The following is a 21,247-nucleotide window of genomic DNA, read 5'->3' on the forward strand; positions in this document are numbered from 1 at the left end:
TTACACAAGGACACTAAGGTGAAGGCCACCAGAAACCTTTTTCGAAGGTTTTTCTGCTGCCTCTGCATGCCAAGGACAAAAGAGACAACATCCAGGTAAGGAATAACAAAAGAATGGAAATTGCACTTTTAAGGAAATGTGGTGGGTGAGGCCAGTTAATCTCTTATGATTTGAGCTGACTTTTCGAAGGCACTTTGCCCATGGCACTTTGTCTCCTAATGTTGATTTTGCTTTTTTTTTTCATTTCTAGCATCTTATTGCAGAGCCAATCCCCGCCAGAAAAGGTGGAGGACATGGCAGATGAAGTATCCTGGGTCCATCTCACTGATGACAGTTTACAATCTTCCAAACAATTAGCGTCGGAGTACTCTATTTCAAGCCTTGTCAACACAACCTGCTCACTGACTAACATAGTGGCAGAAGAGAACTGTGACACAATTTTGCCAAATAGATTTTATGAGACCTTAGCCAAAAACGACGCACTTTTTCAGAAAAATCATATCTACAGGTGGAAAAGCAGATATCATCCACAGGTCTGCTACTCCAGGAGGCTCTCTCTTCATCTCACCCTCCCTCGCTTTCCACTGAGGAGAAGGTGGAGTGAGCTGGCTCTGCCAACCTTCATGACAGAACCCAAAGTAAAGAAAGGCCAGGAGGTAAATGAAAAAACTAGCAAGGGTTTCTCTAAGTCCAGCTCCCCTGATTTATACATCAGATCTTAACTCACCTGCGAATTCTGCCCCACAGGGTGCTGATATGAAGTCATTAGAGACACCCAAGTCAGCAGAAAATGCTGCAAACTTAACATCTGAGGGGACACACAAGGACGCTTAGGTGAAGGCCACCAGAAACCTTTTTCGAAGGTTTTTCTGCTGCCTCTGCATGCCAAAGACAAAAGAGACAACATCCAGGTAAGGAATAACAAAAGAATGGAAATTGCACTTTTAAGGAAATGTGGTGGGTGAGGCCAGTTAATCTCTTATGATTTGAGCTGACTTTTCGAAGGCACTTTGCCCATGGCACTTTGTCTCCTAATGTTGATTTTGCTTTTTTTTTCATTTCTAGCATCTTATTGCAGAGCCAATCCCCACCAGAAAAGGTGGAGGACATGGCAGATGAAGTATCCTGGGTCCATCTCACTGATGACAGTTTACAATCTTCCAAACAATTAGCGTCGGAGTACTCTATTTCAAGCCTTGTCAACACAACCTGCTCACTGACTAACATAGTGGCAGAGGAGAACTGTGACACAATTTTGCCAAATAGATTTTATGAGACCTTAGCCAAAAATGATGCACTTTTTCAGAAAAATCATATCTACAGGTGGAAAAGCAAATATCATCCACAGGTCTGCTACTCCAGGAGGCTCTCTCTTCATCTCACCCTCCCTCGCTTTCCACTGAGGAGAAGGTGGAGTGAGCTGGCTCTGCCAACCTTCATGACAGAACCCAAAGTAAAGAAAGGCCAGGAGGTAAATGAAAAAACTAGCAAGGGTTTCTCTAAGTCCAGCTCCCCTGATTTATACATCAGATCTTAACTCACCTGCGAATTCTGCCCCACAGGGTGCTGATATGAAGTCATTAGAGACACCCAAGTCAGCAGAAAATGCTGCAAACTTAACATCTGAGGGGACACACAAGGACACTAAGGTGAAGGCCACCAGAAACCTTTTTCGAAGGTTTTTCTGCTGCCTCTGCATGCCAAGGACAAAAGAGACAACATCCAGGTAAGGAATAACAAACGAATGGAAATTGCACTTTTAAGGAAATGTGGTGGGTGAGGCCAGTTAATCTCTTATGATTTGAGCTGACTTTTCGAAGGCACTTTGCCCATGGCACTTTGTCTCCTAATGTTGATTTTGCTTTTTTTTTCATTTCTAGCATCTTATTGCAGAGCCAATCCCCACCAGAAAAGGTGGAGGACATGGCAGATGAAGTATCCTGGGTCCATCTCACTGATGACAGTTTACAATCTTCCAAACAATTAGCGTCGGAGTACTCTATTTCAAGCCTTGTCAACACAACCTGCTCACTGACTAACATAGTGGCAGAAGAGAACTGTGACACAATTTTGCCAAATAGATTTTATGAGACCTTAGCCAAAAACGACGCACTTTTTCAGAAAAATCATATCTACAGGTGGAAAAGCAGATATCATCCACAGGTCTGCTACTCCAGGAGGCTCTCTCTTCATCTCACCCTCCCTCGCTTTCCACTGAGGAGAAGGTGGAGTGAGCTGGCTCTGCCAACCTTCATGACAGAACCCAAAGTAAAGAAAGGCCAGGAGGTAAATGAAAAAACTAGCAAGGGTTTCTCTAAGTCCAGCTCCCCTGATTTATACATCAGATCTTAACTCACCTGCAAATTCTGCCCCACAGGGTGCTGATATGAAGTCATTAGAGACACCCAAGTCAGCAGAAAATGCTGCAAACTTACACAAGGACACTAAGGTGAAGGCCACCAGAAACCTTTTTCGAAGGTTTTTCTGCTGCCTCTGCATGCCAAGGACAAAAGAGACAACATCCAGGTAAGGAATAACAAAAGAATGGAAATTGCACTTTTAAGGAAATGTGGTGGGTGAGGCCAGTTAATCTCTTATGATTTGAGCTGACTTTTCGAAGGCACTTTGCCATGGGCAGGCTTCAGTCATTTACAGGACTTAAACATTAAGGTTTCTGGAACCCCAAAAGGAGCTTTCACACTGAATCCTATTCATGAAGAGACTAGCATAGTTGAGACAGAAGCAGATAGCAGAGGTTGCTGGCAGGGCTTGCGGATGCAGGGGAACTGGAGGGAGAAGAGCTTTCAAAGGGACAACAGTTTAGGAGTGGAAGAAGTATGTGGAGAACTCTGGTTCCTCAGTTCAGCTTTTTGCTAAGTCTTTCTATGTCAATGTCACTAAAACAGTCCTTTGTTCATCTCTTTTCAAGGGCTGACGATGCGGCCCTGACCCGGGATTCCTAAACCCCGGGTCTGTGTTCGGCCTGGTTGGGGCATAACAGTTTCTGGAGCAAGCCAGGCCAGAGCATGAAAGGAGGTGTGCCCCAAACATCTACCTGATAGACAGCTCCAGCCACCAGGGCATGAGCTCTGTACCCCTCCTCTCCTACTGGGTGCAAGGGTGAACTTCATTTGTTCCCAGAAGAAGTAGCTGGACATAGAAGCCTGTCACATCATCATGGGCGATGACGAGGCATCCATCCTGCTTCAAGTCCACATGAGAAAAGTTAAGTGTCCCAGATGACTCTGGGTCCCCATCTCCTTCTCCCCTCACTTCCATCAACAGAATCAATGAGCACATGTAAAGAAGCGCTTGCACACTTTCCTCTTAGGTGGTAAGGAGGCACAGGAAGAGGAGGGGGAAGGAGGAGTGGGGAAAGTGGGACATGTCAAAGGATAAAAGCAGTGAGAGAGGGCAGAAGAAAGGGCTTGCATCTGGATGGGGAGGAGGTGATTTATCCAGAGGAAATTCCATTCTGAGAGCAGAAAAGTAAGGAATGAATGTGTGGGTGGTGACAGGGTCCACAACCAAGAAGGAGAGGAGCAAAATTCCCCTGAAGAGGAGGTTAGGAGCGAATGGTGCATGTGTACCCCGAGAAGACGACCCTATCTTCCTCATGGGTTCCAGCTTGCTCCAAGCTGCAGCAGGTGAGTGCTGCCTGAGAAATCTGTTCTCGTCCTGAGGTGCTCAGAGAGGGTGTGGCTGCAGAGAAGAGAAGCCACATGTTTTCAGGAGCCTCTTCTTCTTTCTGCTTGACCGAGTTCAAGCCTTCATCTTTCATGCCCTAAGGTGCTGTTGTCTCAGCCAATGATTATTCAGACAGATAAATTTGATGTCCCCATGGGGGATTCCTTGACTTTGAGTAAACAGCAAGATAGGTGTTTGTACTAGAAATAGGTAAACAGTGCTTAAAAGGACTGGGAAACATCAATGCCCAGAAAAAGTCAACAAACTTGGAACATCTTTGAGCCCAGGGCCATCATCAGGCTTTAGTTTAGAAGGAAACCTGATTGCCAAGGAGCTGCAGATGATGGCCAGTGGTATGGTGTGCAGCCTTGTTGAGGGAGCTGCCTGCAGTCTTCTCCTGCCCACCATACATATATGGAGCATCTTCCTGGGTCACCAGGGGCAAGCCAGCTGACAAGCTTTTCAGGGGTCCAATCTTGAGATCAGTCAGGTGTAGTGAATTCGTGTCCAATGTGCATCTCCTTGTGGTAGATGATGAGTTTCTGTATCATGGTCTTGATGTACACCAACCATCCCAATTGTGTGCTCTCCTCTGCAGAGGCTAATGGTCCTGTCCTGGTGAATGGGAGTATGGTTCTTTGTGACAGTTTATCAATTGTCCGGAATCCACTTCATTGGTTACATCATGTAGATGAAATCTTGACCGAGTCCTATATGGTGCCCTGTTCATCCCAGTCATAATAATAGTCAGTGTTAGTACAGTCAGTCATCATTTTATTCTAATAATTCCTGCCATTATATGTTACTTGATTATTTTTATTATACCCTTGAACATTCTTTGTTTTATTGATTTGATTATATTGTGCCAAGTATGATTTGTTCAATGATCTAGTCTATTTGGAGTTCTGTATGCTTCTTTTACCTTAATAGGAAGCTCAATCTTTAGGTTAGGGAAGTTTTCTTCTATGATTTTATTGGAAATAGTTTCTGTTTCTTTGACTTTGCTTTCTTCGCCTTCTATTCCCCTTAATCATGGACTTGGCCTTTACATAATATCCCAATTTTTCTGGTGCTTTGTGGTGGAAATTTTATTAGATTTAACATTGTTATTGACTGGGAAAACAATTTTCTTCTATCTTGTCTTCAATGTCTGCGATTTTTGCTTCTATCTCTTACATTCTGTCAGTAAGTCTTATCTCTAGGATTCTTGCTCCAGTCCCTTACACTGTTTCCAGTTCTCCCTTGGTTCCACTTGTCTTTATTGAATCTTTTTTTTTTCATGTGTACCCTTGACCTGTCTTCTTCATTCAAATCCATTGTTTGTGTTCCAAAGATTTCATTCATGTCCTCCTAAGGTCCTTGACCATTCTCATAATAGCTGTTTTGAAGTCCTTGTTCTGTGTGTCAGCTGTTTGCCTTGCTTGGGAACTACTGAAGTCCTACTGATGAGCTCTAATGGAGACACACTGTTGGGCTGTTTTGATTCTGTCCTCATGCTGACATCCAGCCATCTGGGCTTAGAAAAATTTCACTTCCAGTAGTTGATATCTGGTCTTGCCTGTCTGTTGGGTAGGTTTTTCATTCCTTAGTTTCTGTTGCCCTCACAGGATTTCTGGAGGGGGTGTGGTGGCTGTAGGTAGCCTTTAGAGAGTGCTCTGAGTCTCTCCCAGGTGTGGCCACTGGTGGTTGCAGGTGGGCAGTGTTTCTAGTATTGGGAGATTGCAGGAAAGAGTAGGATGAGCTAGATTGGCAAGTGTCTCAGCAGATACATAAGGAGGGAGAAAAGTTTGGTCAGCCATCTGGATCTCTAAAGTCCTTAGGGAGTTGGATTAAGAGGTGAAATCACATCCCTGTCCAGCACGTGGTCTTGTACAGTCTTAGGGATGAGACTGAGTGTTTGAAAATGGAGGACGGAAAGGAGAGGAAATATTGCCTATTTGCTTCCATGGTCCGCATGGGCTGCAGTGACAGACTGTCTCCAGTGAAGGAGACCAAGACAAAGGAATGGGATGAAGAGAAGGCTGAGAGAGAGGATTTGTTTACTCCAGGAATGGGGACAGAAAAAGGAGAGTCCAGAACAGGTGGCCTGCTATAAAGCTGGGAATAAGACTGGGGAACTGGGATTGGAGGATGAGAATGAGATTGAAGTTCACCTACTTGCAAGTGTGTCTAGGGACATAGTGTCTCTGGTGTTGCTGGCTGAGATAAAGTGGTGGGAATTGGATGCAGTGGTGTAGGAGAAGAATGATGGATTTGAAATTTGTACATCGACACTGGAAGTGAGTGCAGGAATCTCATAAATGAGTGTCTGATCGTGTATGGGGCAGACTATTGTATAGGCGAAAAGTTGAGACTGTAGTGCAGTAAATTCATTTGATAGTTACTGGAATATGTTCCCTGAATAATGAATTCTTTGAGGAACCCCAAATATATATATCTTTGTGGTAAATCACATACCAATGAAATAATCTGATGGCATTCTCTGTGGGAAAGTTAACAATGTGTTATTTCCTTTTATTTTTGTAAGAGTGTTAAAGATGTCTTCTGGATGTGGCAATCTTTTCAGAAGATCAAAGGATATGATCTAGTAGAATCCAGCTGGATTCTGAGGCCTGTGTTCTGTGGTGACAAATGATCCTGTTAGAGCTCACCCTGTGCTCACTGAGGAGACTCAGCAGTGCTGTCCTTCTGTCCTGTCAGAGCCCAGGGTGAAAGGAGTCAGCCAGAGCTGGTGATTACTGCTATGACTCCCCAAAACTGAAATCCTACCTAGCTACTCCTCAGGCTCCCATGGAAGCTGAGCTTTAGCAGCAGGGCTCACAAGGGTCTTGGCAGCCTCAGTGGAAACATTCCCAAAGGAAGAGCCACTTCTCTGCAGGGGCGGGAAAGGAGGCCTAGGACAACCTGGACTCCCTGAGGAGAACTTTGGTCTTGAACTGCTTCTTTCTCACTGCAGGGCAGGGACAGGCATAAGAGCTCTGCTGTCACCCTGGCTGTATCTGCATCTGAAGCACAGATCACTACTACACTTTACCACAGCATCTCATCTACCATCTGTTCGTCTCTATTACTGCAAGGATCATTTCCCAGTCCATCCTGCCCTCTGCTTCTTGGCTAACATTGCCTGCACCTTGATCATGGAAATCAGTTCCATTGTCTCTAGGGTACAATGAGGTAAAAAAGTCAAATATCTCTTCCTCATATCTCCTTGGATACCCCTATGAGTCAATAATAACCAGTCCTGTAAGAAATATTAAATGATCATTTTTCTTGTCAAATACTATAAAACAAATGCTGTTTTTCCTTCAACCCTGAACACTCCTGAGCCTTTTAGACTTTCTTCCTCCATTCCCAATGTCCCATTCTAAATGCCCACTTCTCTTCAAGTGTTAGACATGTTCTTCCAGACAGATGGAACCAATTTCCTTTCCTTTTTTTTTTTTTTGGTTTTTTGAGACAGGGTTTCTCTGTGGTTTTGGAGCCTGTCCTGGAACTAGCTCTTGTAGACCAGGCTTGTATCGAACTCACAGAGATCCGCCTGTCTCTGCCTCCCGAGTGCTGGGATTAAAGGCCTGCGCCACCACCGCCCGGCTCCTTTCCTTTTTTAAAAAAGAAAACAGAATATCTATACATCCAGTGACCTCCTCTTCTCTTTGCCTTCTTCACTGTTCATAATTCCTTTCCAGACTAGCTCTAACTGTGCATACACTGTGAAGTTGGACCTCAGCTCATCCAAACAACTACTTTCCTTCCTTTGGTCATGGATAATAGTGTTAACAGGGATAAAAAGTACAGCTTACTCTCCAGGTATGCTTGCTCTGCCACTTCTGTGAGCATCTATTCTCCTCATTAGAAGTTGCATCAGTAAGATGCTTTAGTGGGAGTGGTGGTCTCTTTCTTTGTGTTCTCAAGACCACTTTTAACAGACTCCAGCTCTTTCTGTGAATCTAACTATGCATCAGGTAATATAGGCACTGCACACACCTTTGGGTTGTGGCCCGGTGGTGGACCTGGATATTACATTCAAGTCTGGCACAGGTGAATTTCTCAAGATGACAGAGACAAGAGAAACAGTGCAGGATACTCAAACTCCTGGGCCTCGATCCATCTCCACATCTGCAACAGTATTTGTCTACACTGCTGCCTTTGTACACAGCTTCTGCTTACAGTATCTTCTATTCGTTCACATTCAATGATTCTAAGTGATCATAAAATGCCAATAAAACAGACATCAAGGTTATGATTGGTTTACTAATCCAAGTACTTTCCATTGAACCTATTGTTTAAAGGGAATCCCATGGAGTTGGCATTTTTCTCTTAAATATAGAAATATCAGCCTGTGCTTGGTACATTTTACTAATGGAAAATGATTCTGGAAAGCTCTATGCCTGAATACACTCCTGTTTCCACATTATCATGTGTCATGTGGTTAATATATCACTAACCCCTAAGTGGGTCCTTGAACCTGCTTTCTTTCCTAAGTCACGGTCTACGACGCATCTTGTACCCTGCACCATCTCCTCTTTTTGCAACGCCTGCTTACTGCATCACTGCTGCACCTTCAAGATCTGTCCCATTTCAGCCTTTCCCTGGTTCTCAGCTGTTGGACTGTATCAGCCTCTGGCAAATGCATTCTTCAAGGCCCCTTCTGTGCAAGTTCAGCCCATTACATCTATCAAAGTAGGGTGTCTAATGTCAGAAGAAACAACAGGCAGCATTTTGGTTAAATATCTCTTGAACATATTAACACATTTGTCTGAAAGCCATACATGACATCTTGACATACTGCCTGGTTCTGCACTCTGCCTGCTACCTGCAGACCCTATGTTGGTATTTGATCTGCATTCTAGGCCATGATGTGTCATCTCCTGTGACATTTATCAAGGCCTACTTCACTGTATGAACCCCTTTTCACCCACAGCATTTTGAACAAGTGCCTCCTCCTCTAAAATAAAGACAGATCTATTCATCCTTGATCCATTAAAGGCAACAGAATTGTTCATATTATCAGACTCATTTGTCTCTGTTCAGGGTTTGTCATCCTCAGTTCCTGGGTGGGTCCCAAGCTCTCCTGTGTGATTGCCCGTGTGCTGTCCCTGTCCACATTCATCAGGAAATGCATCAGCGATGGCTTTGCTAGGACACATCGCCATGCTCCCTGTAGTTTTCCTTTCATAAGTCTGAAACTCACAGCAGCACTGATACAGTGAACACCTGTGGAAGAGATGGCTGCTCTGCGACTTACAGGAGTGTGCTGAGTCTCTCTCTGGAGTTTCTGCAGGACAGGTGCCCACATGCGATAACCCCAACAGACAGGCGGCCCATGACTGACTGAGTCCTCCAATTTGTGAGGAATCAGCAGCTGCTCGCTCTCCTGTGGATCTCAAAGAGGTCTTTGCACACAGGCCTGGGTGTTTTACCATCTACTTTATATTCCATGGAGAAAGTAATTCACTTCACCTGGCTTGCTCTTTCAGGAACCCACACTGAACTAGGAGGAGTTAGTGAGAACTCATTTGCTTGACTAGCACATCTTCCTCTATGGGGTCCAGATGATGAGATAATAAGACAGCCCAGACAGAAGACCCTTGTCTGAGAAGAAGGTATGCTGAGCCTGCCATTGCTTGGACTCCCCTCATCTTCATTTTTCCATCTCAATGTACAGGTACGGACAGGTCCAAGAGTCCTGGGGAGAACTCCTAAACTCAGTCAATCCCTTCTGGTTCAGATCCCCAAAATGCTGTACCTCAACTCTGCTGTTCACTGTGGTTTCTGCTTTGGCAGGTTCCTTTTCTCAGACTACATTGACAGAAACACCCTCCTCCTCTGTGCCTCTTGGATCAACAGCCAGACTCACCTGCGCCCTGAGGAGTGTAAACGGCATTGGCAATAACATTTACTTGTCCAGCAGATGGAGGGGAGACCTCCCAGAGTTTTCCTGTTCTACTGCAAAGACTCAAACAAGTCACTGAGGCTTAGAATCTCCATTACATTCTCTGGATCCAGAGAAGCCTCAAAAAATGTAAATTTGCACATCTCTGAACTATAGATGAAGGGTGAGGCTCAGCACTGCTGTATTATCTAGGAAAATAGTGTTTCCCACAGTGATACAGGCAGATGGGGAAGTAGCCATCAATAGTAGCTTCTGCCAAAAAACAAATCAGTTCTGGTAGAGTGCATGTAGCAGCCACAGGGAAGGGAGCAAGGAGGCTCCACCAACATCGCCTGCCACAGCACCAGTTCTGAACAGTGCAGAGGCTCATGGTATTGATTTTGGTCACCCAGAAAGATGCCCCCACCACATGGAGGCAAACTGTGTGCAAGCATCGAGAAGGGCGACTACCACAAGGCACACAAGATGTACCTGATGCTCTTCTTCAGATACATGTTAAAACAAGCATTCAGAATCCTGAGATCTCAGGTACTCAGGAGTATTTCTCTTCTTCGGTCATGGCCAGCAGAGCAGTCCAGGCTGACATGACCATGCCGGTCCTCGAATCCCTGGAGAAGGTAATAGTGTATATAGCTGATGAACTGTTAGAGAATTGTAGAGCCAGCTACAGTGTTCAGTTTGATGGATCTAAATTCTCAAGAGCAAGTAGTGTTGGTGGCCAGAGCTGAAGTGGTCCAGTGGAGGATCTGGGAAATTGGGTCATCCCAGCTTCCACCAGCCCCTCACGCTGTGGGGTCTGCAATACTACTGTAAGTCTCAGTATTACTTCCTGCCCTCCACTGAGGGCAAGGGCTGTACCAACATGACAGACAAGGTACTCTACTGCACAAGGCTTCTGAAGCGGGTGGGTGAGTTCATGGCCCAGGCTGTGTACAACTGTTTCTCTGTTTGAAAAACAAGAAAGGTGCCCACGGGATCTTTACAAGGTGCGCACAGAAGGTCCCGTCCATCGAGGGGACTTTCTTTCAATCCCTGCTCAACTTCATCAGGTTTCTGCTGCTGGCTGTGGACAAGATGACTGTGTTCACAGTGAGCACAGCCTGATTACCTACATGGGGACACCATGTACAAAGTGTACCTGGACAGGAGAGCTGCCAAAGCAGACCTCCACCAGAGAGGGCAACCTGGGAACAAGCTGAGCAGCCTCGTGGACTCCTCAGAGCAGGATGGGGATGAGTACGAGGATGACAGAAGCCTCATCAGCCTGCCTGGAAGCTGCCTGGCCAGCATGGAGACGTGCATGACCAGCACCACTGGGACGGATTCAGTGCCAGTCTGGACATGAGGCCCCTTACACAGTGGGTTCCTGTTCCGGGGCTGGAGGGGCCACCTGTGCAGAGTCTGCCCCTATTTATGTATGGAGGCCAAGGGCTGTGTGGTCAGGACCAAGAACAAAGCCCAGCTTCTGCTGCCCACCCATGTTCCTCATATCTCCCACAATAAAGCACAAGTCCTGCTGCAGCCCCTGCTGCCGTCCTTGTCTCTGGTTCCTTGTGGAGGGCTCTAGTGGGACAGGCAGCCTGGTATCGGTAACCGGTTTCCCTTCTTATGTGTCCATTGTTGCCACGGCATGCCAGAGGAGTGGTGCTCACTACTGGGGGCCATGCAGGATCCTGAACCCTGCAGATGAGGGCACTTTCTTGTTTTATTTCTGTTTGGACACAGAGTTATTTTACAATCATGGTGCACTTCTCAGGGAAAGTATATGTTCTGTGGTGGCCAAGATCCTTGGAGGTAGAGATTAGTTATTCAATCTACAGCCCTGCTAATCTCCATAAGCCCCACGCTGCTGTTCTGCAGATGTTTTAAAGGATGTAGTAGGTTTTCATATCTTTCAAGTTGTAGTATTTATTTTTTTCTGGGTGAGTGATTTTGCAATCTAATGTTTAGGACTTAACCATTTTAAGAGTCCAGGAATGAGCAACCAACTCTATTACCACAGATAATGTCCATGCTACCAGTCAGATTGTAAAGGGAGACACCATATTTTTTACAATTAAAATAAATAAAACTTCTGGATTACAACACCTCTAAGCTGCTTAGGAAGGAAGAAGATGTGCCCTATTTTCTATAAAATGGAATTTAAAGGAAGGCTTATGTCAGTTGGTTCTCATTTTTTTCTAAAGGTCTGTTTACGTTTTGAACCTATTTTTGATTTAATTTCTCTTACCCAGAATTTTGATCTCTGATCTAGAATTTTACCCATTTCATTAGGGTTTCCTGGTTCATAGATTTCAGAACTGTCTAGCCTTGTGATTTTTTAGAAAATTATTTCTTGAGATTATACTTACATCATATACCTTTTCCCTTTATTCATCTCAGTCCTTCCCGTGTACTCTGCCTGGTTCTCTTTCAAACCATGGCCTCTTTGCTCACTTTTACACACATTCATTTATATACATATATGTATTTCTATGTACACAAACACAACCTACTCAGACTATATAATCTTTCTTTTTTTTTTTTTTTTTGAAGTGTGAGGATATTTTTGTTTGGTTGGTTTTGGTCAGGATGTTTTTTAAAGAGCATCATATAGATATTTATATATATATATATATATATATATATATATATATATATATATAAATTATTAATGTGGGACGGGCAAGGGGCACACATCGCCGAGGGGGGTGCACACAGGGGGATGGGGCAGGGGCAGCAGACAATGCTACGCAAAACAGCCACATCTAACAGATGAAATAATCACACCAATGGGTTAGGGGAGGAGCAGTGGCACCAAGGATTGGGCATGGAGGAGAAGAAAAGCAGGGGATAAGGAAGAGGGACCTGGTCCAAGATACTGTGCACTTTCTGTCCCCACCCTTGCCACTTCCCACCTCTGCACACAACCCTGGGCCTTAACCTTGTCTGTCCCTTCTTCCCTCCCTCCCTCTGCCCAGCTGCAGAAGCTCTGCCAGTGGGCAGCATCCTCTCCTCGGCTCTGGGGGGGGTGGGGGTGCGGCAAAAGGGTGGAGTAGTCCTCCAAGGTCTGGGTGAAAGAGCAGTGGGCGCTCTCTGGATCGCAGGTTCTACAGCGGCTTGTCGCTCTCCTTCTTCAGGTGACTGTAGTAGTCCTCCTGGGCGGGCAGTGGTACACTGTGCAATGGGTGATTGGCGTGCAGCCACTGCTGCTGTTCCAGTGCCAAGCGCTGCAGCTCAGCTGACTGGGCGTGCATGGCCTGCAGCTGATGAGCTGCTGACATGGGAGCAGAAAGGGAAGCTGGCAGGTCCCGGTAAGGAGCAGCAAAGAGCTGGTGACCAAGAACTTCGTTCTCGTGCAGAGGGTGAGGAAGAAGGGGATTAGGGAGGGTCCCAGCTGGGTAGGGGATCCGGGTAAGGTGAGACCCTGAGGCCAGGGGGTCAATGAGAGGGTGCACCGAGGCGGAGGCTGCATGAATGGCATCCTGCTGGTGCAGGTGAAGGTGGGAGTGGATGTGGGAGTGCTGGTGGTGATGGGGAGTCACGTTGAGCATCTACAGTCGGGCCAGAGGGTCATTGCCCAGGGCTGCCACCCTTTCTGCATGCTGCCTTTCAGCTGCCAGCCGCTCAGCGTAAGACATGTCAGGACGCAGGGCTGGCCCAGCTGCCAGCGCTAGCCTTTCTCGCTCTAGAGGCCCCAGGCTCGGATGAAACGGGAAGGGATGCAGGCCAGGTGGCCCAGGCTGTAGAGCCAGGCCCCCATGTCGGGGGAAGGGATCCAGGCCTGGCCCGGGGACCCCATGTAGGGGTTCCTGCTCACTAGGCTTCACCTCAAAGCCAGGCTTGAGCCGGTCACGGAGGTCGCGTTCACGGGCTTCCCGCTCCCTTTCGCGGGCAGCTGGGTCGCTGCTGTACAGGGCTGGGACATTGTAACCCAGAAGCCCCGGGTCCACTGCCCCCAAGGGCACATAGAATGGGTGGTTGCGATTGCCAGGAGACATGACATGAGGTCGGGCGTATTCACTGAGAGTGCGCAGGGCTGGAGTATCAGGACCCAGGTAAGGGGGCACTGTAGCCACAGCGCTGCCAGGCTCAAAGGGAGGCCGATGGGGCACTGGACACAGAGATGGGCACTCCACTGGAGCACGGCCCTCCTGGGCCAGCTTCACACTGCGCTCCAGCTCGCGCTCTTTCTCGCGCTCCCGCTCCTTCTCGCGCTCCCTTTCGCGCTCGCGCTCCTTTTCTTCGCGTGCGCGCTGCTCGGCCTCGCGCCGCACTTTCTCCACCAGGTCCGCGCGCTTCTTGGCCAGCTTGGATCCCTCCAGCGGCACGAAGTACAGGTCGCTGCGCGCGCACGAGTTGAAGCCACGGTCCAGGTGCTTATTGAACCTGGCTGACTGACTGGCGTGGCTGGGCACGTCCACCACCTTGGGAGGGGGCGAGGGGCTTCGGGCCGGGGGCACCGGACTCTCGGGGGCTTCATACTCTTCAGCTGGCTCCTGTTTGATCTGCGTGGCAGTCAGGGGCGGCCCTGTCGCTGGGGCCGCGGGTGGTGGAGGCAGAGATGACAAACTCGAAGGCCCCGCAGGTGGCAGGGGCCCTGGCCCCACAGTGGGTGAGCCTGGCTTGAAGGTCCCTGGGCCTGCTGGCGGAGAGGTGCCTCGAAAGCCAGGCGGGGTCCCTGTTCTAAAGGAGGGTGGTGACCCCGGTTTGTATCCAGGCTGAGTGGCGGTCTTATAGGACCCAGGGGATGGGGCTCTCTTGCTGTACTGAGGGGGCCCGGGTGGTGAGGCCGTCTTGTAGCCTGCAGGCGAGGAAGCCACGGTAGCGATGACAGTAGAAAGTGTAGCTGAGGAAGTAGTGACTGGAGGAACGGGTGGGAAGGGGTAGGATGCCCCTTGGGAACCCTGGGATGAGGAGGGGTGCGAGCAGGAGTAGGAGGCTTGAGAGGAAGAGCCGGAAGCGTTGGAAGAGGAGGAAACTGGGGGGCCATTGGGACCTGCTTGACTATAGGACACCTGGCCATGAGGAGGAGGCAAGTGTGCTGGCCCCGGTGGGTAGGGCCTCAAAGACCCCAGGGAGGGAGACATGTTGTAAGGGTGTGCATGGTGGGAGCTGCTGCTCTCTAGGGGGTGAGGATATGCCCCGGGTGGAGGGGGCCCGTAGTTTCCAGGATGATGTTGTTGCTGTGGCTGTGGCTGCTGCTGCTGGTGATGTTGATGTGTAGGGGCTGGTGGGTGGGCTGTGGATTGGCCTCCAGCAGGAGGGTAAGGGCCTGGATGGGTGTTGTTGTTGGCCAAGAGGCGGCCATAGGGAGGAGGAGGAGGAGGACCCTGACTCCACACAGCCTGGGATGGGAGGGAAGGCTGGGTATACTTGGGTGGCTGATTAGAGACAGACATACTTGTGGGCTGAGGGAAGGAATGGGGATAACTGGGCAGAGCTTGGGAAGCTGGGTACTGGGAGGCCGAGGAGGAGGAAGAACTAGAAGAAGCTGCTGCAGAGCTACTGGAGGATGAATATGGATACCGCATTGGGGGCCCAGGGGCAGAGGAGGAAGAAGCTGGGGGTAAAGGGTGGGGTGAGGGAGCCAGAGTTGGACCCTTCTCTGGGCCAGGAGGAAGTCCACTCATACCCTGACCCATGGCATGGGGAGAGGGCAGATGCCCAGGGATTGGCTGAGCCCCCATGCCAGGAGGAGAGGCTGAGGCATTGTTGAGGGGTCTTAGGGCAGGTGGAGGAGGCAGGTTTGGGGTCACGTGGGGGAAAGTAGCTGATGGTGGAGCAGAAGGTAAGTTCCCACCACCCCCTGGAGCATTAGGTGGCTTTGTTGGAGGGGGACCACTGGCCCCGGAGCTTGATATTGGAATTGGGGTGGTGGGTGGGGGATGCTGCTTGCCTCCACTAGGGGTACCCACTGAAGAGGCAGCTGCTCCCCCTTTGGGACCCATGGGGGGCCCAGATAAAACACCTCCACCAGCATTCCCAGGGTAGAGCTGTGGGTGTGGGGGAGGGGCTCCAGGAGGCGGGCCCTGGAATAATCGAGATGTGGGTGGCTCCATTGGAGCATGATATCCTGTAGGTGTCACAGAAGGATGGGGTTCAAAGCTGGGCTCTGGCTGTCGGGGAGTGCTGTCTGGTGGTGGAGGGGAAGGAGGAAAGAGTGGAGGTGGGTGGTAGGGGCGGGCCGGGCCCTGAGACAGGCCGGAAGATGAATCGGAGTCATTCTCCACACTTCCAGGGCTGTAGATGCTGGGAGATGTGCTTCGGTTATCCTGATCTATGTCCCTAGGGTCACTGCTGCCATCGTCATTAATGCTGCGCCCATCCAAGCTGTCCAGATCCGAGGGAGACTGTGGTCGAGGGAGCTCCTGCTCAGTTTTGGTCTTTTTGGGTGCACTGGTCTCCTCGCTTTCGCTCTCTGAGATCTCCTCACTGCGGCCCTGCTTGCTGGCCTTTGGGGTAGAGGTCTCCTCTACTCGCACCTTCTTGGCAGTCTGCCTGGACTTCTCAGCTTTGCCATCACTGCCGGACGTGCTGACCCCTCCAGGGGAGGCCCGGCCCCTTGATCTCAGCTCTTCCCGGGGCCCAGGGGCCTCTTTCTTCCGTCCACTCCTCATTGACATTGAGTCTTTATTCTGTCGTGTCTTCATTCTTCAGGCTGTGGAGACCCCATTCTCCTCTGCCTGGGCAGCTTAATACAGAATCTCGTATGCTGTACCCCAAGCTCCCCACAGCTGTGGTCTGGGAAGCTGGAAGCAGTTGTAGGCACGTGGTACTCGCAGGGTTTTCTCTGTGAAACACTGCCGAGCCTCAGTGCCCCCTTCACGAAGTAACTAGGTCTGGGATTAGGAAAACAGGGTCAGAGGTGACCTGTGAGCGGCTCGGGACGGCTGGCTGGCTGCGAGTGCAGTCGGGCTCCGGCGCCTCCCGGGGACGGCGGCGGCCACTCCCCGCCCCTCCTCGCTGCGCGGCTTCAGTCGCTGCTGCCGCGGCGGCGGCGGCGGCGGCGGCGGCCCCGGCCCCCCCCCGAGGGTGGCCCCCATGCCTCTCTCCCCGCGCAGCCCCGATCGGCTTCTCGCACTCCCCGCCCGCCCGGAACGCGCCGCCCGCCCCCGCCGCGCCGCCCGCCTCCGCCCGCACTCGCGGCCCCAGCGAGGCCACCGACCCCCGACCCTCCCGCCGCTCGTGCCGCGCGCCCCTAGCCCGCCCCGAGGCCAGCCGCCCACAAACGCGTCCTGGCCCGAGGCCCCGGCCCGGCGCCGGGCTGCGGGCGGGCGGACAGGCGGACGGGCTGGGCGGCGCGTCTGGCGACTCGCACAGGAAAGCGGACGGCGGAGGGAGGGCGCTCGGGAGAGGGGGATGGGAGCAGGGAGGAAGAGGGAGAAGGAGGGAGCGCGGAGGAACGGAGGAGAGAGGGGCCCGGAGGAGACGCGAGGGAGGGAGCGCGCGGCAGTCGGGGGGCGGAGGATCTATATAATCTTTCTTGTAAGCATGTTTTTAGGTTTGACCATTAGTTTGGGGTCACCAATAGCAAGTGTGTGCTCCTCATGAGGAAGGCTATTTCTCCTACCCTCAACATTCTTTGGTTGAGGTGTTTTTATTTAGACTTGAGTCCTTGGATTTTCATTAGTACATACATGTTGGTGAGACATTATGTTAAATGCTTCTGTTATATGCTACTGGGAGGCACCGTCTCACAGCAAACTCCCTGACTCTCTGTCCCTTACAATCTTTCCACCTCCTCCTACTCAACTTTATCTGGGGTGTGGGAGTGTGAACTACACAACCCTGTGGTTTGATTGATTGTGGTTTTGTGTAGTAGTCTCCATCTGTTGCAAAGGGAAATTCATTGATGAAGGATGATGACTATACTTATCAGTGAGTATAGATTCTTGTTTATAGTTGTTACAGGTTATTCTGGTTTAGTGGCTGTACATTCTCCTATAATAACCATAATTTCTCTAGGACTGAGTAGTTAGGTAGTTTACCCCTACAATGTATGGTATTCCTTTTCACATATGGGTCTTAAAAGCAATTGGAGAGCTTGTGGTCAGCACTAAGGTATGTTTGACAATAGTGCATCTTTAGGGTTATCACAACCTTCTGGTTATCTTTGTGAGTTCAAAGGTATAAAGTCGGGTTAAGATTGTGTAGGTTGGATTTTCCAGCTCCCTATCAGAGAGGCAGCTTCTGTCTCTCCTCTCTCTGTCTCACCTCTCTCTCTCTCTCTGGTGCCAGAAGAGGGCACCAGATCTCATTACAGATGGTTGTGAGCCACCATGTGGTTGCTGGGAATAGAACTCAGGTCCTCCGGAAGAACAGTCAATGCTCTTAACCACTGAGCCACCACTCCAGCCCCCCATATACCAAAGTTAAATCAGGACCAGGTGAACAATCTAAATAGACCTATTAGTCACGAAGAATTAGAAGTTGTTATAAAAACAACTCTACCAAAAAAAGCCCAGGTCCAGAAGGCTTCAATGCAGAATTCTACCAGAACTTCCAAGAAGACCTAATACCTATATTCCTTAATGTGTTTCACAATACAGAAACAGAGAAGTCATTGCCAAATTCCTTTTATGAGCTGCAGTTACTCTGATACCAAAACCACACAAAGACCCAACCAAGAAAGAGAACTACAGGACAATCTCACTCATGAACATCGATGCGAAAATCCTCAATAAAATACTGGCAAACCGAATCCAAGAACACATTAAAAAAAGCCTATTATGCATGATCCTAGAGAAGCTAATTAAGAAGGTAAACCCAAAGAAAAACATTTAGGCGATGAAAGGAGACAGAGACAAAGACCCACATTGGAGCACCGGACTAAAATCTCAAGGTCCAAATCAAGAGCAGGAGACAGAGCACGAGCAAGGAACTCAGGACCGTGAGCGGTGCACCCACACACTGAGACAATGGATATGTTCTATCAGGAACTCACCAAGGCCAGCTGGCCTGGGTCTGAAAAAGCATGGGATAAAACCGGACTTGCTGAACATAATAGACAATAAGGACTACTGAGAAGTCAAGAACAATGGCAATGGGTTTTTGATCCTACAGCACATACTGGCTTTGTGGTAGCCTAGGCAGTTTGGATGCTCACCTTACTAGACTTGGATGGAGCTGGGTGGTCCTTGGACTTCCCACAGGGCAGGGAACCCGGTTTACTCTTAGGGATGATGAGGGAGGGGGACATGATGGGGGAGGGGGAGGGAAATGGGAGGTGGTGGTGGGGAGAAGGCAGAAATCTTTAATAAATAAATTAATTAATTAAAAAAATTTAAAAAAAAAGGAAAGAAAAATTACCCATTATTATCAAGTAGGCTTCACCCCAGGGATGCAGGGCTGGTTTAACATACATAAATCTTGATATGTAATCCATCATATAAATAAACTGAAAGAAAAAAATGATCATTTCATTAGATGCTGAAAAAGCATTTGACAAAATTCAACATCCCTTCATGATAAAGGTCTTAGAGAGATTAGAGTTACAATGGTCGTACCTAACTATAATAAAAGCTTTTCATAGCAAGATGACAGCTAACATCAAATTAAACGGAGGGAAACTCAAAGCCATCCCACTAAAATCAGGAACATGACAGGGCTGTCCACTCTCTCCATACCTCTTCAATAGTGCTTGAAGTTCTAGCCATAGCAATAAGACAACATAAAAGGATCAAAGGTATTCAAATTGGAAAGGAAGAAGTTAAACTTTCATTATTTGCAGACGGTATGATAGTGTACATAAGCAACCCCAAAAACTCCAGCAAAGAACTTCTACAGCTGATAAACACCTTTAGTAGTGTGGCAGGATACAAGATCAATTCCAAAAAATCAGTTGCCCTCCTATACACAAAGGATAAGGAAGCAGAGATGGAAATCAGAGAAGCATCACCCTTCATGATAGCCACAAATAGCATAAAATATCTTGGGGTAACCCTAACCAAGGAAGTAAAGGATCTATGTGACAAGAACTTTAAGTCAATGAAGAAAGAAATTGAGGAGGATACCAGAAAATGGAAGGATCTCCCTTGCTCTTGGATAGGGAGGATCAACATAGTAAAAATGGCAATTCTACCAAGGGCAATTTATAGATTCAATGCAATCCCCATTAAAATCCCATCAAAATTCTTCACAGATCTTGAGAGGACAATAATCAACTTTATATGGAGAAACAAAAAACCCAGGATAGCCAAAACAATCTTATATAATAAAGGATCGTCTGGAGGCATTACCATCCCTGACCTCAAACTCTATTACAGAGCCTCAGTATTGAAAACAGCTTGGTATTGGCATAAAAACAGAGAAGTCGATCAATGGAACCGAGTAGAAGACCCTGATTTTAACCCACAAACTTATGAACACCTAATTTTTGATAAAGGAGCTAAAAGTATTCAATGGAAAAAAGAGAGCATCTTCAACAAATGGTGCTGGCAGAACTGGTTGTCAACGTGTAGAAGAATGAAAATAGATCCATATCTATCACCATGCACAAAACTCAAATCCAAATGGATTAAAGACCTCAATATTAGTCTGAACACTCTGAACCTGATAGAAGAAAAAGTTGGAAGTACTCTACAACATATGGGTACAGGAGATAACTTCCTACGTTTATCCCCAGCAGCACAGACATTAAGGACAACATTGAATAAATGGGACCTCCTGAAACTGAGTAGCTTCTGTAAAGCAAAGGACACTGTCACTAAGACAAAAAGGCAACCCACTGACTGGGAGAAGATCTTCACCAACCCTGCAACAGACAAAGGTCTGATCACCAAAATATATAAAGAACTCAAGAAACTAAACTCTAAAATGCTAATGAACCCAATAAAAAAATGGGGCACTGATCTGAACAGAGAATTCTCAACAGAAGAAATTCAAATGGCCAAAAGACACTTAAGGTCATGCTCAATCTCCTTAGCTATAAGAGAAATGCAAATTATAACAACTTTGAGATACCATCTTATACCTGTCCGAATGGCTAAAATCAAAAACACCAATGACAGTCTTTGCTGGAGAGGTTGTGGAGTAAGGGGCACTCTCATCCATTGTTGGTGGGAATGCAAACTTGCACAACCACTTTGGAAATCAGTGTGGCAATTTCTCAGGAAATTTGGGATCAACCTACCGCAAGATCCAGTAATACCACTCTTGGGAATATACCCAAGAGATGCCCTATCATATGACAAAAGCATTTGTTCAACTATGTTCATAGAAGCATTGTTTGTAATAGCCAGATCCTGGAAACAACCTAGATGCCCTTCAATGGAAGAATGGATGAAGAAAGTGTGGAATATATACATATTAGAGTACTACTCAGCAGTTAAAAACAATGACATCCTGAATTTTGCATGCAAATGGATGGAAATAGAAAACACTATCCTGAGTGAGGTAAGCCAGACCCAAAAAGAGGAACATGGGATGTACTCACTCATTGTTGGTTTCTAGCCATAAACAAATGACATTGAGCATATAATTTGTGGTCCTAGAGAAGCTAAATAAGAAGGTGAACCCAAAGAAAAACGTATAGTCATCGACCTGGATAGGGCAAGTAGACAAGATTGCTGGGCAAAACTGGGAACTTCTGGGTGAGGTGGCATATGGCTAAGGGGAAATGGGGTGAAAAATGTGACAAGGGGAGGATGAGGGGACCTTGGGGGAATGGGATGGTTGGGATATAGG

The 21,247-nt window shown here is 48.0% G+C and overlaps 1 long non-coding RNA gene and 2 pseudogenes across 2 annotated transcripts; 2 read left to right on the top strand and 1 right to left on the bottom strand.

The window, feature by feature from the left end:
* The first annotated feature begins 2,444 nt into the window (after window positions 1-2,444).
* On the top strand, window positions 2,445-9,244 carry LOC130865029 (uncharacterized). 2 transcript variants are annotated; one of them, XR_009056057.1, is made up of 4 exons: window positions 2,445-2,526; window positions 2,930-3,225; window positions 3,519-3,647; window positions 9,165-9,244. It is a non-coding gene; the product is annotated as an uncharacterized LOC130865029 (long non-coding RNA). The 2 variants fall into 2 exon arrangements; XR_009056058.1 differs by lacking the exon at window positions 3,519-3,647.
* A 40-nt stretch (window positions 9,245-9,284) lies between these two features.
* Window positions 9,285-11,091, top strand: LOC130865373 (Golgi to ER traffic protein 4 homolog; annotated as a pseudogene).
* Window positions 11,092-12,314: 1,223 nt separating this feature from the next.
* Window positions 12,315-16,561, bottom strand: LOC130865022 (atrophin-1-like; annotated as a pseudogene).
* Window positions 16,562-21,247: the final 4,686 nt, after the last annotated feature.

The sequence above is a fragment of the Chionomys nivalis genome, chromosome 23 (genome assembly GCF_950005125.1).
Source record: "Chionomys nivalis chromosome 23, mChiNiv1.1, whole genome shotgun sequence".
Taxonomy (NCBI): Eukaryota; Metazoa; Chordata; class Mammalia; order Rodentia; family Cricetidae; genus Chionomys; species Chionomys nivalis.